At 37.7% G+C, this 15,413-nt stretch overlaps 1 protein-coding gene across 4 annotated transcripts in view; it reads left to right on the top strand.

Moving 5' to 3' along the window:
* Positions 1–15,413, top strand: part of RGS7 (regulator of G protein signaling 7) — a 522,282-nt gene that overhangs the window by 423,313 nt on the left and 83,556 nt on the right. The window lies entirely within an intron of this gene.

Genomic DNA, 15,413 nt, shown 5'->3' with positions numbered 1-15,413 from the left:
CCAGTTATCTGCATGATGAGATTCATGTATATCATTGCTTCATCACTAAGAAAAGAAAACCACAGATCTGGACATAGTCTGGAGGGAAACATGCCGAGGAGGCACTGGTTGCAGTGATTTGGTTGAAAACAACAGATGCAGTATCAAATGGTATGGATGAAAAGAAGCATAAAAGAAAACAAGCAGAGTCCCTAGAGGTTCCAGGACTGGGAGAAATATGTTTTACAGAGGATGAGGAAGTTTCCTTGCTTAAAGTACAAAAAAGGCAATAGGTAATAATTATTATAACCAAGTTATTTGGGAACTTGTTTTACTTTGAAAATCCCATGGTTAGGATTTACTGTGTCATACAAGACCTTATTATGATTTATGCCAATTAATGCTTTTTACAAATAACTACATCTTATATGATGACAGGACTGGTTGCTTCTGATCTCCCTGGTATAAGATTATAGGTGATTTAATATTAGAAAAGTCATTATTAGCAATACATTAACAATTTAAGCCCAGTGTATGAACTGAATCAGTTATCTGAACTCAACATGTTTCACTTTGTACTGTGTCCAGTGATGCCAGGCCTGGAATGTCAACCCTCCAGCTCCAATACTCTGGTGAGACCTTTCCAAACTCATGAGACTCTCTAGTCCCATTACAAATGACACACTTCCCAACAAAGTTACAGAACCTATATATAGACCAGGGCCCAGGGGATAGGGCACATTTGCACATGTATCCATAAGATAAGAAAATATATATACCTTAAAGCAAAAGTGTGCAGACTCTGTAGAGACTCAATATGTGCAGCAAGCAAGTAAGAAGACCTAAAAAAGATACCATAAAGTCAAATAATCAAATTAATCAAATATTTTCTACTTTGACCTAGATGCCCTCCTCACCTACTTCCTATTTCATTTCCCTCAGTCACTCTAAGTCCAATTGTGCTAGATAAAGTAAGGACTACAAAAACTGGATAAGTGCAAGAGACTGGCACACTTTAAGATTGCTGTTTGGGGCACTACCAGGCTACCCTATCATCTGGGACCTAGTCAAGGAATCCTGGGTTTCCAACATAGATGGCCTAGACCTCTAACATATCCCTCTCTCCAATACTACTGGTCACTTTCATCAGGATAATCATCGTAAGTCCTCTCCTGGGCCTCTCCAAGACCTTTCCCTCACTGTAGAGCAGCAATGACTGCTTCATTCTCTGAAGGGAGGCTGGCTCAGCCTACTCTGCCACTTGTGAATGATAAGTCCTGAAATGAGTGCAGCCTAGAATGTTCCTAACTATGGCCATGGAATTTATGCTCAGATAGTAAGGGATGCAGAGGTTACACATAGGTATTTGTGCTAAGTGTGAGTAGACATGGGCCCTAGGTCAGACCAGTGAGGTTTACAGTTAATGGTACTGATATACTTTCTCCATATTTGGGAGCTTCTCTCTGCCCTGAACCAGCTTTCTGGTCCCATTTTCTTTTTAAAAATATATATATATTTTAATATTTATTCCCTTTTGTTGCCCTTGTTGTTTTTTCATTGTTGTAGTAGTTATTGTTGTTGTTGTTGTTGATGTCGTCGTTGTTGGATAGGACAGAGAGAAATGGAGAGAGGAGGGGAAGACAGAGAGGGGAGAGAAAGACAGACACCTGCAGACCTGCTTCACCACCTGTGAAGCAATTCCCCTGCAGGTGGGGAGCCAGGGCTTGAGCTGGGATCCTTACAATGGCCGCTGGTCCTTATGCTTTGCGCCGTGTGCACTTAACCCACTGCCCGACTCCCTCTGGTCCCATTTTCAACTCTGACTCCTTTCTCCCAGACAGTACTCTTAGCCTACCTACATGTTAGTTGTAGGGCTCAGGCAAAAACTATTAAAGCCATAGGCCCCTTAGAATATACCTAAAATAGACTTCCTAGATTCTTCCAACATGACTGCTATATTCTTACTTTCAGGTTCCTCCTAAATTAAACAATTTGTTCTTTATATTTTAATACCTTTAAGTCTTCAAGTTGCAAATGCTGCCATGACGCCAACCTGGGCAGTTGACCTCACCAATGTGTCCTGGACCCCACCTCCCCAGAGCCCTACCCCACTAGGGAAAGATAGGAACATGTTAGGGTTATGGATCTACTTGTCGATGCTTTTGTCCCACATGGAAGCAATTACAGAAGCCAGACCTTCCAACTTCTGCATCCCATAAAGAAATTTGGTCCATACTCTCAGAGGTATAAAGAATAGGGATGCTTCCCATGGAGGGGATAGAATACAGTACTCTGGTGGTAGAAATTGTATGGAATTGTACCCCTCTTATCCCATAATCTTGTAAAAATTAATTCATTAGTTTAGAAAAAAAAAGAAAGAAAGCCACAGTTCTCAGTATAGGACCAATATTTCTACCATTGAATTTATGAATGGACTTGTTTAGAATGTAAACAAACCTAGTGGCAATTTTCTCCTGTAGCATAGTGTCTTAGGCAGTAATTATGGGGAAAATAGGTTTCTTTCTAGATATGTTAAAGTGCTGTAAATAAATGTGAAAGGATAGTGTTGGCTTTTCATAAAACTGTGGCTATTGGAGTGCTAAAGGGGCTCAAAAGAGTGAGAATTCTAGTTCACTTCTTTTACTAATTTTAGTGTAAAGTTCCTTGATTTTTTTTCTAAAGCTTTATTGTTTCATTATTATATGATCTATCTATGAATGTGTTTAAGCATGACAAAACTAGGTTGTAGGAGAAACTGGCACAACTAGTAGAACCTCAGAACTTGCATAGATTAGGTTGCTGGTTGAATCCTTAACCCCATATATAATGGTGTTCTGCTACTTCTTTCCCAAATTAAACTGTCTGTTTCACATGAAATAACTAAAAATACAAATTTTGTTAATTTTTATTTATTTATTACTAGGTAGAGACAAGGAGAAATTGAGAGGTGAGAGAGACAGAGACAGAAAGACAGACAGACACCTGCAACACTGCTTCACCACTTATGAAACTTTTCCCCTGCAGGTGGAGAAAAGGGGCTTGAAGCCTGTAATGTGTGTGTTAAACCAGGTGTGCCACAGCCTGGCCCCACTATAAATATTTTTAAAAGGCAAATGCAAGCAAATTACTAAGTACAATAAGATTTTTTTCTTTCTATATATTTTTTGAAAGGACAGAGAGAAATTGAAAGGAAACAGGGAGATAAGAGAGGGAGAGAGAAAGATAAATACCTGCAGAGCTGCTTTACCAACTGTGAAGTGTCCCTCCTGCAGTTGGGGGGGGGGGACCAAGGGCTTCAACCAGCTCCTTGTACAGACAGATGTGTGCACTTAACTGGTTGCACCAACTGTCCAGCCTACAGTATAATAACAAATTTAATAGTAATGAAGCAGGTTTAGTAAATTTAGAATTTTTTTGGTTCAAAAACAGTGTTTTAAGTTTCTCAAGACAAAACAGCTTCCTATTAAATATTTACAGTTTTCTTATTTATTTTAATTTTACTGAATAGAGACAAAGAGAAGCTAAGAAAGAAGTGGAAGACAATGAGAGAGAGAGAGAGAGTGAGAGAGAGAGAGAGAGAGAGAGAAAGAAAGATAACCTATAGTATAGCTTCACTTCTCATGAATCTTTCCCCCTGCAAGTACATGGATTGGGGGTTTGAACCCCAGTCCTTGGGTGTGGTAATGTGTGCACTCAAGTGGGTGCATTACCATTCAGCTCTTAAAAAAAATTTACTGAGTAGAGATAGAGAGAACTTGAGAGATAAGGAGGAGATAGGGAGCACAGAAGAACAAATACTTATCTTACATTTTACAGAAAACTAGGTAAAATTGGATTTTTTTAAATTTCAGTTCTATAAATGTTATTGAAGATTGTTTTCCTATGCTTAGTGGTACATAGTAGATACTAAAATAATGAAGGTAACTCTGACTTCATATACACAATTGGGTATATAGGCCAGAAAGGCAAAAATGAGAAAAGGGAATTACAGTTACTGTAGGAACAAGAGAATATTTCAGTGGTATGTGCAAATGTTTTGTGTTGATCTAAGTCCATCAATAATTCATGTTGTGGCTATACCAGCCCTTAAGATTCTTATGATTGTAGTAAACATTAGAGAACTTTGATAAAGCTGAAGTTTACTACTTACAGGGTTTGAAACTTATGTAGCTCACTTGGAGACACTTAGCATTCAGGTTGAAAATACTGACTTGGGTTTCTACTTTGGGATCAAGAGTAGAGGCCCAGGATTTTTCAGGCCCATTTTTTATGACTCGATCTAATGCATAGGAATGTAAATTTAAAGTTCAGGAAGAGAAATACTAAAGACTCAAGTTGTTAGTTGTATAGATTATCCAAGTGCTCCAAAATAAAGAAACCTTCCAGAAGTGGTGAAATCCAGATGTATAAGCCCTCACTCACCCTGCCCACCCTGAGGTGGTTTTAGGGAACACATACAAGTAAGCAAGCAAACAGTGACAAAAACAAAGATGTCTGAATATGAGCAGTTGATGGGAAAATTAAAGTCAGGCCCATTTTGCTTTTAGTTTTTGCCAATAAAGTTATTGCTGAGGTTCAGTTGCCTGCATGATGCCACCACTTGTGGCCATTTATTTTGTTTTTGATAAATGATGAGAACTAGAGAGGGAGAAACAGAGAGAAGGAAAGACACTTGTAACACTGCTCTACTTACCTTGCAACTAGGAATCATAGTTTGAGCATTGGTCCTTAACTAAGACTCTATGAGGTAGCTATTACCTAGCCCCAAGACTTGGCTCTTTATCTAGTCATGTGATAGACTAGTCATACTACATAAAGGGTCCTATCCTGAGGTTGTTCTTCCTACTGGAAGAAGTGTTGCTGTTTTGCTACAAGTTTGTGTGCCCTGGCTTGTGTGTCCTAACTCTTATTAATGTCCATTGCAAGGAGTACCATCATCTAAATTTCAAACTCTCAAACCTAGAGTGCAGTTTAGTAGTTGACTACAAACAAATTATTTCTTTATTTTTAATTAACTTATTTTTATATTACAGAATTACATGTCAACAGGGGTTTGAATTCCCACCATTCCCACCAACAGAGTTCTGATTCTCCACTCTCCTTACTGCAATCCACCACAGTTCATCTTGTCAAGGGACATTTTGGTTGCTTTTAAGTTTTTGCTATTGTGGATAATGTGGCTATGAACATGAGGGATACATGAGGATATCCCTTCAAATTAGTGTTATTATCTCTTTTGGATAAATGCCTAGGAGTGGAATTGTTGGATTGTAAGGTATCTCCATCTGTATTTGCTTAAGGATTATCCATACGGTTCTACATAATGATTGCACCATTTTACATTCCCACCAGCAGTGTATTAGAGTTCATTTCTCCACATCCTTTCCAACATTTATCTTCTCCTGGTTTATTGATGAAAGCCATTTGTAAAAGTGTGAGGTGGTATCTCAGTGTGGTTTTAATTTGCATTTCTCTAGTGATGAGTGAATTAGAGCATTTTTGCATATGTCTATGGGCCGTGGGTATCTCTTCTTTGGATAGATACATAGACATCTGTCTATGCATGTCCTCGCCCACTTTTGTACAGAGTTGTTCTCTTTTTGTTGAGCTGAATGAGTTTTTTTTTTAGATGTTTGATATCAAGTGCTTGTCTAAGTATGATGTGCGAATATGTTCTCTCATTTCTTGGTTTCCTGTTTATCTTTATGGAGTTTTCTTTTGATGTTTGGAAGCTTTTTAATTTGATACGGTCCCATTTGTTCAATCTTGTTTTTGTTTCCCTTGCCCATGGGGTGAAGTCTCCAAATATATCTTTAGCGTTAATGTCATGAAATGTTTCACCAATATGTTCTTCTATATATTTTATACTTGCAGGTATGATAGCTAGATCTTTGATATCGATTTTGAGTTAATTTTAGTTTATGGTTTTAATTGGTGGTCTAGTTTCATTTTTCTACATGTAGCTGTCCAATTCTGCCAATACCATTTGTTAAAGAGACTTTCTTTTCCCCAATGGGCACATGTAGCTTCTTTGTCATATATGAGGTATCTGTACATGTATGGATTGAATTCTGGACTCTGTCCTATTCCATTGGTCCATATGACCATTTTTGTTCCAATACCACATTGTTTTAGTTACTACTGCTTTGTAGTATAACCTGAAGTCAGGTGTTGTGATGCCTCCTTTTTCTTCTTTTTCCTTAGGAGTGCTTTTGCTCTCATGGCTTTTTAAAGTTCCATATGAATTTTTGAATAATCTGTTCAAGTTCCTTGAAATATGTCATTGTTATTTTAATAGGGATTGTGTTGAATTTGTAGATTGCTTTTGGTAGAATTGCCATTTTCATTATCCCAATCTGAACAGGGGATGTTTTTCCATTGCTGATATAGTGGATTACATTTATTGACTGATGGATGTTGAACCACTCCGATTTCCCAGGGATGAATCCCACTTGCTCTTGGTGTATAATTCTCTTAATATGTTTTAATGGATTAGCCATGGTTTTGTTGAGGATTTTTGCATCAATATTCATCAGGGATATAGGTTAATAGTTTTCTTCTTTGGTGGGGTCCTTTCCTGCTTTGGGGATCAGGGTGATGTTAGCCTTATAGAATGTGTCTAGGTATGTTCCCTCTTTTTCTATTTCCTGGATGAGTTTCAGGAGGATGGGTGTTAGTTCTTTGAATGTTTTGTAAAATTCATTAGTATATCCCTCAGGGATATGCTAATCTTGAGTAGGCTTTTGATTATTGTTTCAGTTTCTTTACTAGTGATTAGTCTATCAAGTTTATCTACTTCCTATTGTGCCAAGGTTGGCAGTTGGTATGACTCTAAGAATGTCCCTTTCTTCTGAGTTGTCAAATTTGGTTTCATACAAATGTCCATAATATTCTTGCAAAATCTTTTGAATCTCTACCTCATCTGTTGTAAAATCTCCTCTTTCATTTTTGAGTGATTTTTACTATAGCATTCTCTTTTTCTCTTGGTTAGTGTAGCCAATGGCTTATCTATTTTATTTATCCTTTCAAATAACCAGCTCTTGGTTTCATTAATCTTCCTAATGGTCTTCCTGTTTTCTTATTTCATTGATTTCTGCTCTGATTTTAACTATTTCCTGTCTTCTGCTGACTGTTGGGTCTTTTTGTTTCTCCACTTCTAGTTGGTTGAGATGGGTTGTTAGATTTCTTCTGTTTATTAATGTGGGCCTGTATTGCTATGAATTTCTCCCTCAGCACTGCTTTTTCTGCATCCCATAGGGTCTGGTAACTGATTTCTTCTTTTACATTGGTATCAAGGTAATTGTTAATTTTTTTTTCATCTCTTCAGTGACCCATTTATTGTTCAGACGCATAATGTTTAGTCTCCAGGCTTTGAGGAAATTTCCTTTTTTGGTAATTTCTAGTCTTATGCCTTCAGGGTCTGAGAGGAGATCTTTTATAATTTTAATATTTACATATTTGTTTAGACTGTCTTTGTGGCTTAACATATAGTTGATCCTTGTAAATGTTCCATGTGTGCATGAGAAAAGGGTGTATCCATTACTTTGGGGGTGGAAAGTTCTGTAAATATATTAGGTCCATTTCATCTGTGGTTTCATTTAAGTTCACTATGTCTCTATTGATTACTTTTTATCCAGATGTTCTGTCTCTTGCTGTGAGTGGTATGTTGAAATCTCTACTATTATTGTGTTGCTATCAATGTCTCCCTTGAGTTCAGTAAGTGTTTTATATATGTGAATGCTCCTAAGTTTAGGGCATATATATTTATGATGGTTATATCTTCTTGTTGGATTGATCCTTTAAACATTATATAATGTCCTTCTCTATCTCTTCTTCTTCCTTTCTTTGCCTGAAAGTTTATTTTATCAGAGAATAGGATCTGTCCCTGCTTTCTTCTTCTTGTTTTTTTTTTTTTTAGCTTGAAACATTTTGTTCCAACCTCTTATATTCAGTTTCCTTTGTCTTTCCTCTTGATGTGTGTTTCCTAAAGACATATAATGCATGGATCTTGTTCTTTAATCTATTTAGCTACTCTGAGTCTTTTGACAGGTGAATTTAGGTCATTCACATTTAGGGTGATTATTGATATATGCAGTTTACTTATATCCATTCTTATTTTTGTTCTGAGTTAATTTTTTAAACTGTTGAATTTTTGCTCATTTGTTTTTATCTGACCTTCTGTGTGGGTGAGTTTCTGTGGTGAATGCCTTACTGATTTTTCTTGTGCTTTCTGTAAATCTCTGTCCCTTGTTTTGTGGTTAATAACTAGCATTGTGTATCTAGAAAAGATTTTTTTTAAGTCGATCTCGATTAATAAAGATTTGATAGTGCTTTTTTGTCTTTTAATTCCCTTCCCTATTTGCTTGTTCTTTCCTATTTTATTTTGTTCTTGTTTCAGTCTACTGCTGTTCACATTGCTGAGAGCGAGTATTCCTTTGCTCCCTCCTTTTCTGTAGGACTCCATTCAGTATTTCTTATAAGGTGAGATTGATTGTGGTAAATTCCTTTAGTTTTTGGATATTTGAGAAACCTTTATTTTTCCTTCATACTTGAAAGATAATTTTGCAGAATACAAAACTTGTGGCTAGAATTCCCTCTCCATTAATGCCCTGAATATGTCATTCCACTCTCTCTAGGGCTTATGAAGAAAAATCTAATAAGAGTCTGATAGTTCTGCCTTTGCATGTAACTTCTTTCCCTAGCAGCCTGCAAAATTTTTTCCTTGTCATTGAGTTTTGATAATTTTACAATAATGTGCCTTGGTATTGACTGTTTTGAATTTATAAAACTAAGTGATTGGTCTGCTTCCAAAATAAGTATGTTCTGAGGATTGCCTAGATGAGGGAAATTTTCAGCTAAAATTTCTCTGAAAATTACCTCTGGACATTTGACCTGGTCTACCTCCTCAGGTATATCTATGATCCATATATTCAACCTTTTTATAAAGTCTGCAGTTTCACAGAGAGTAGCTTCATTCTTTCTAAACCTTTCCTCTCCCTCATCTTTGAACTGAAATAGTGGGATAATTGTGTCTTCTAGATTAGAAATTCTTTCTTCTGCATGTGTGAGTCTGTGTCCTAAGCCTTCTACCTGAGTTTGAACTGCATTCAATAAAGGTGTCTTTCAGTCCTTGCAGTTCTGTTAGAAATTTTTCTTGCTTCCTAACTGCTTAGTGAACTCTGCTTGAAGTTCTTCTTTCAAGCTTTGTAGCTTCTTATCAAGTTCTGTTCTGAGTTCCTCTTAATTCCATAGTAAAATGCTTTTTCAGTTCTTGCTTAAGTTCTTGTAGAGTTATCATAAGCTTTCTGTCCTCTGTCTCTGTTAGACTCTCTGCATCTGGAATTTCTTACATTTCATCTGATTTTCTTCTATATTTTTGTTGTGGAATATTTAACTGTTTGCCTCTTTGTTTCTACATGTATAGTGTTGGTCATTGTTGGCCATCAGGTGGTACTGTTATGATGTCTGGGATTCTCTTATTTGTATAATCCAAAGCAGTGGGTGGGTGGGGGGTGCTTTGGGCTATCTGATTTTTTTTTAACTTTTATTTATAAAAAGGAAACACTGACAAAACAATAGGATAAGACAGGTACAACCCTACACAATTCCCACCACCAGAACTCTGTATCCCATCCCATGCCCTGATAGCTTTCCTATTCTTTCTCTCTCTGGGAGTATGGGCCCAGCATCATTATGGGGTGCACAAGGTGGAAGGTCTGGCTTCTGTAATTGCTTCCCCACTGTACATGGGTTGGCAGGTCAATCCATACTCCCAGACTGTCTCTCTCTTTCCCTAGTGGGGCATGGTTCTGGGGAAGCAGGGCTCTAGGACACATTGGTGGGGTCATCTGCCCAGGGAAGTCTGGTTGGCATCATGGTAGCATCTAATCTGGTGGCTGAAAAAAAAAGTTAACATATAGAGTCAAATAAATTGTTGGCTAATCATGATTCTAAAGGCTGGAATAGTTTAGATGAAGAGTTGGGGGATCTCTGTTTTGTAGATAGTTAGTATGCCTATTTTAGTTATAACCCAAAGGGCGTATGACAGTATTAGTGTTCTTTTTGTGGTTGTTGTTGCTGTTGTTTTTGTTTGTTTTGTTTTGTCTTGTTTTTTCCAGTGCCTGACATCTGATATGCAGGTGGATCCAAGTTATTGTCTGGGGAGATGATGTCATGGCTGGAAAAAGGACCAGAAGGCTAGATCAGGGAACAGAGAAGCTCCTAAATATGGGAAAGGTGTATAGATATTATTGACTGTAAACCCCACCAATTTGATCTGACCTGAGGCCCATATTCAGCTTAGGAGCCTATGTAACCTCTGCATCCATATTGATCTGGGCTCACATTCTGTAGTCATGAGTAGGACTGTTCCAAGCTGCCCCAATTTCAGGATCCATATTCCTCAGGAGAAATATAGAGTATGTTGTCCAGCCTCCCTTTGGAGGATGGAACATTCTCTACCATTGTTGACCCAAGCTGAGGGCAAGGTCTTATGGAGGCCCACAAAGGGATCTATTGTGCTGTTCCTGATGCAGATGACCACAATGGAGAGAGGAATCTATTTGAGATTTAGGACCCTCATGTCTGTTTGGGAATCTCAGGTCTTCCCAACTCAGCCCCCAGCTGATGGGGTGGCCTGACAGTGACTAAAGAGTTGTTAAAGTATGCCAGTCTCTTGCCCTTACTCAGCTTTTGCAGTCCTTACTTTGATAAGGTTAGCTTTGGAGTGAGTGAGGGAAGTATGATAGGAAGTAGGTAAGGAGGAGTATTTAAGTCTAAGTAGACACTATTTCATTATGAACTTTATGGTGTCTTTTTAGGTCTTTCTACTTGCTTGCTGAATATAATGACTCACTGCCGACTATTGTACACTTTTGCTTTCAGGGATATATTGACCCTATATTCTAACCCACTTCCCTATTTTTTCCAACAACATGTGGGCACCAACCTGAGGCTGTAGATTTTTCAGCTGTAGACTCTGTGTTCAGTTTGATCTCTTGTTGTGTTCAATAGTTGTTGTGGAGAGAGCAGAGGTCGTAGCATAGCTACTCCATAAACCACACCTCCCAGAAGTTCAAAAATTCTTTATTATTGTATTCCTTTTTTACCCCATCTAACTTGTCTTCATTACTTCCAAGTAAAGAATAAACAGTATTCATTAAGAGCTTTTTAAAAGAGTAGAATTAATTAATAATACATTGGATGCCTCCTATACACAATCATGCTGTATCTTTTAGATTTTTCTTTTCAGTACAGATAGAAGATAGCAGCTATCTGATTTAATGTAACATTTTCACCTGCCATTTACTTAAAGAAGATTGCAATATATAATTGGGGAAGTGGTTCTTAGGTACATTTGCGTGTGTGAAACTTAAAGTTTAATTGTCAGCACTACATATGCTAAAGCATTGCTTTAACCTCTTTCTCATTAAATAAATCTATGGATATTTTATGGCTTATATGATGTTTTACTTGGCAAGTAAGTAATAGAAAGAATAAAGTGGGTTTTGATAGTGTTTGTGTTCTAGTAAAACTCCAAGTTATCTATACTACAAGGCAGGGGGTAGGCAGGAGAAGAAACATATGTAAGTAGATTTGCTAAAAAAAAAAAAAAAAATCATTATGGCCTTGATATAAATAAAAACCAACCATTTGGATGGCTTAGGATGAAGTTTTCAAGATCAAAAATGAAAGGAGCAGTTAAAATATAAATATATAAAAAGGGGGGGCAGAGCCAAGATGTTGACTTGGAAGTAGCTACTGGCTTGAGCTCTGACAACATCTGCTAGAAACAGTAGGATTCCTGGCCTTCAGCAGGACAGTCCTAGGTGTGACACCTAGGTGTGACACCAAGCAAGGAGGTGACTATAGCTCAATTTGGGTTAGAAAATAGAGAAAAAAGAAAGGACATTTTTTTATTATTCCTGAAGCTAACCCTTGCCCCCCATAACCAGATGCTGAGGGCCTGAAAGCTGCTCCTAGCAGCCTCCCTCCCCACCCCCCGCTGAGCTTCTTTATTTACCAAGATTCCTGGCTCACCAGGGGTGTCATTCAGATCCTGTTCCTTTCTGAATCCCCAGCCCTTTTTCTTTCTGTCTAAATGGCCAATTGGACTTACAAATATATGACCAAGCAGAGCAGCACCCCGCCTAGGAAAGACTGCCTGTTTTTTTTTTCTTTTTTTATTTATCTGTTTTATTTTTTTAACAATCACCTGCCTCTGCTCAGGGGCCTGAAGCAATCTGGAGACATTCAAGCTGAAGACAAGACAGGTTTTTTGCTCTGTTCTATTTTATTATTAGTATTATATATATGTGTATCCCCTTCCCCCCTTCTTCAGGTTGACCAAAATTAACTCTTAGTGTATTTTCCATTGCAGGGTGGCAGGGTATCTTATCCATTGTGAGAGGAACTTGCTTCACTCTTCCTACCTTCTCTACCCACTCTCCTCCTTCTCTCTCCTCCTAGCTAATTAAAATAAATAAATAAATAATAAAAAACTCTTTCCTTTTAATGCTCTTTTTTTTTTACTGTTTTTTTCTTTTCTTTTTTCATTTCTCTCTTTTTCTTTTTCTCATTCTTATCTTCCTTTCTTCCTCCTTCTTTGGCTTTCTGAATTCACTGATACTCTTTTGTGAATTATTTTGGGGAAGAAATCTGACTCAGAGTTGACTCTTTGTGTGTGTGTGTCTTCTCTACTTCCCTTTCTCCTCTTGCTACTCCTAGAATTTACAGTGGACACTAGATTTGCATAATTGTCTATTTTTTCTATCCCTTTTTTGCTTTATTTTTCTCTTTCATTTGGATTTTGTGGCTATTTTTTCTTGGACTGGAGGCATTTTTAGGCTAACTGGTATTGGTTAAACTGCTTCAATCCTTGCTTCAGTTGCTACTTTAATTTCTGAGGTTGGTGATTGCATTTGTCATAAAGGTATTTAGTATAGCGTGGCTTGTACTCAAAACACAACAGAAAGAACAACAGAACATAACAATAAAAAACATATCAATAAAAAAATGGTTAAACCAAGAGTAAATAAAACTGCTACTACAATGAATGAAGAAAAGAGACCAGAAGAAACTACAAATCAGCCAGAAGTAACCATAGATAAAAAAAAGTATGCAAGCAATAATAAATTTAATAATCACAGAAATAAAAACAATTTTGGAGGAAAGGGCTAGCAGTATTAGGGAAACAATGGATGAGACCCTCAAGGAAAATACTAACTACCTTGAGGCAATTAGAGAAGTGAAAGCTAAAATAGCTGAACTGAAGAAAGCAGCTGAGGGAAGGGAAAGCAGAGTAACAAAAGCAGAAAACAGAAGTAGCCAGACAGAGGATGAGCTAGAGAAAACTATGAAAGTGGTCAAAGAGCTCAAAAAGAGATTGAGAGACACTGAAAATAACAACAGAGACATGGGATGACCTCAGGAATGCAAGGCTAGTTCAACATCCATAAGTCAATCAATGTCATTCACCACATGAATAAAAACAAAGCCAAAAACCACATGATTATTTCAATAGATGCAGAGAAAGTCTTTGACAAAATCCAACACCCAGTCATGCTCAAAACTCTACAAAAAATGGGAATAGATGGGAAATTCCTCAAGATAGTGGAATCCATAAATAGCAAACCTACAGCCAACATCATACTCAATGGACAGAAGCTGAAAGCATTTCCCCCTCATTTTGGGGACTAGACAGGGCTGTCCACTGTCACCATTACTCTTCAACATAGTATTGGAAGTTCATGCCATAGCAATCAGGCAAGAGAAAGAAATCAAAGAAATACAGATTGGAAGGGAGGAAGTCTAGCTCTCATTATTTGCATATGATATCATAGTATACATAGAAAAACCTAAAGAATCCAGCAGAAAAGGACTGGAAGTTATTAGGCAATATATTAAGGTATCAGGCTACAAAATCAATGTACAAAAATCAGTGGCATTTCTTTATGCAAACACTAATTTTGAAGAAGAAAACATCCAGAAATCACTCCCATTCACTGTTGCAGCAAAATCAATAAAATTCCTGGGAATAAAGCTGACCAAAGAAGTGAAAGATTTGTATACTGAAAACTATGAGTCACTATTCAAGGAAATATAAACTGATACCAAGAAATGGAAAGACATCCCATGCTCATGGATTGGAAGAATAAATATCATCAAAATTGATTGTATGTCTCAAACTCTTTAAAACACAGAGTCTTTTTAATACATATGCTGAGTCTTTGAATGTGGTCTCTCTCAAAATCATAGACCAAGTAGATCAGAAGCAATCAGTGGCACAGCTATATACAAGATACTGGGTATTATACAGCAAATCCTAACAAAGGGACTTTTCAAAGTTAACCCAATTACCAAATAATGTGATGATAAAAATAACTATCCATTGTCTTCTTGAATCCTAAGACAGCAGGAACCTCTCATTTCCACTATAGAGCCTATATTTCCTCCTTTCCTGGGACCTAAGGTTGCTGCCCACTTTCCCACATGCTTCTCCCAATTCATATCAAATAATATTGCATCCGCCAATCACAACCTAATCAATTCAACAAATGCCACCTCAATATGCTTCACCTCAGACTGTGTCCAGAGACTTCAGTCACCAGGTTCCAGATGCCATCATGATGCTGACCAGGCTTCCCTGGACTGAAGTCCCCACCAATGTGTCCTGGAGCATCACTTCCCCAGAGACCCACCCTACTAGGGAAAGAGAGAAGCAGACTGGGAGTATGGATCGACCAGTCAATGCCCATGTTCAGCGGGGAAGCAATTACAGAAGCCAGACCTTCCACCTTCTGCAACCCACAAAGACTCCCAGTGGGATAGAGAATGGGAAAGCTATCAGGGGAGGGTATGGGATATGGAGATCGGGTGGCGGGAACTGTGTGGAGTTGTACCCCTCCTATCCTATGGTTTTGTTAAATCACCCTAGACAAAGTTACTTATTTTACTGGGGGAAAAAAGAGAGTAAACTTGAGAAAATCTAGAACTATCTTTCTTAATTTTCTATATGTATAACAATTATAGATACTGTAATTTTTCTTTCCCAAAAACCTCAGTGTTGTAGCTCTACTAATAAATGATTTAATAATGGAATACTGAACCTAGGGTATATCTGAGATCATCTAATTCAACTATTTCAGCAAAAGATCCAAGTTTCAGACAGGATAGGTATACCTTTCATTTTAATTTTTTTATGGTGGCAGAGAGTGAACCCAGGGCCCAGGACTAATGTAGCTAGTGTGTATTTTACACACACACACACACACACACACACACACACACCAAAGCACAGTTAACACTGACCATGAAGGTCCCCAGCCTCTATCTCAGCTGCTTTTGCATGGTGCCAGAGGTCAAGGGCAATTTTTTTTCTTCCAGGGTTATTGCTGGGGCTTGATGCCTATACTATGAATCCACTGTCCCTGGAG

Source organism: Erinaceus europaeus, chromosome 6 (genome assembly GCF_950295315.1).
Source record: "Erinaceus europaeus chromosome 6, mEriEur2.1, whole genome shotgun sequence".
Lineage (NCBI taxonomy): Eukaryota > Metazoa > Chordata > Mammalia > Eulipotyphla > Erinaceidae > Erinaceus > Erinaceus europaeus.
Note: the sequence above shows the minus strand (reverse complement) of the source record. Positions and strands in the feature narration are given on the sequence as shown.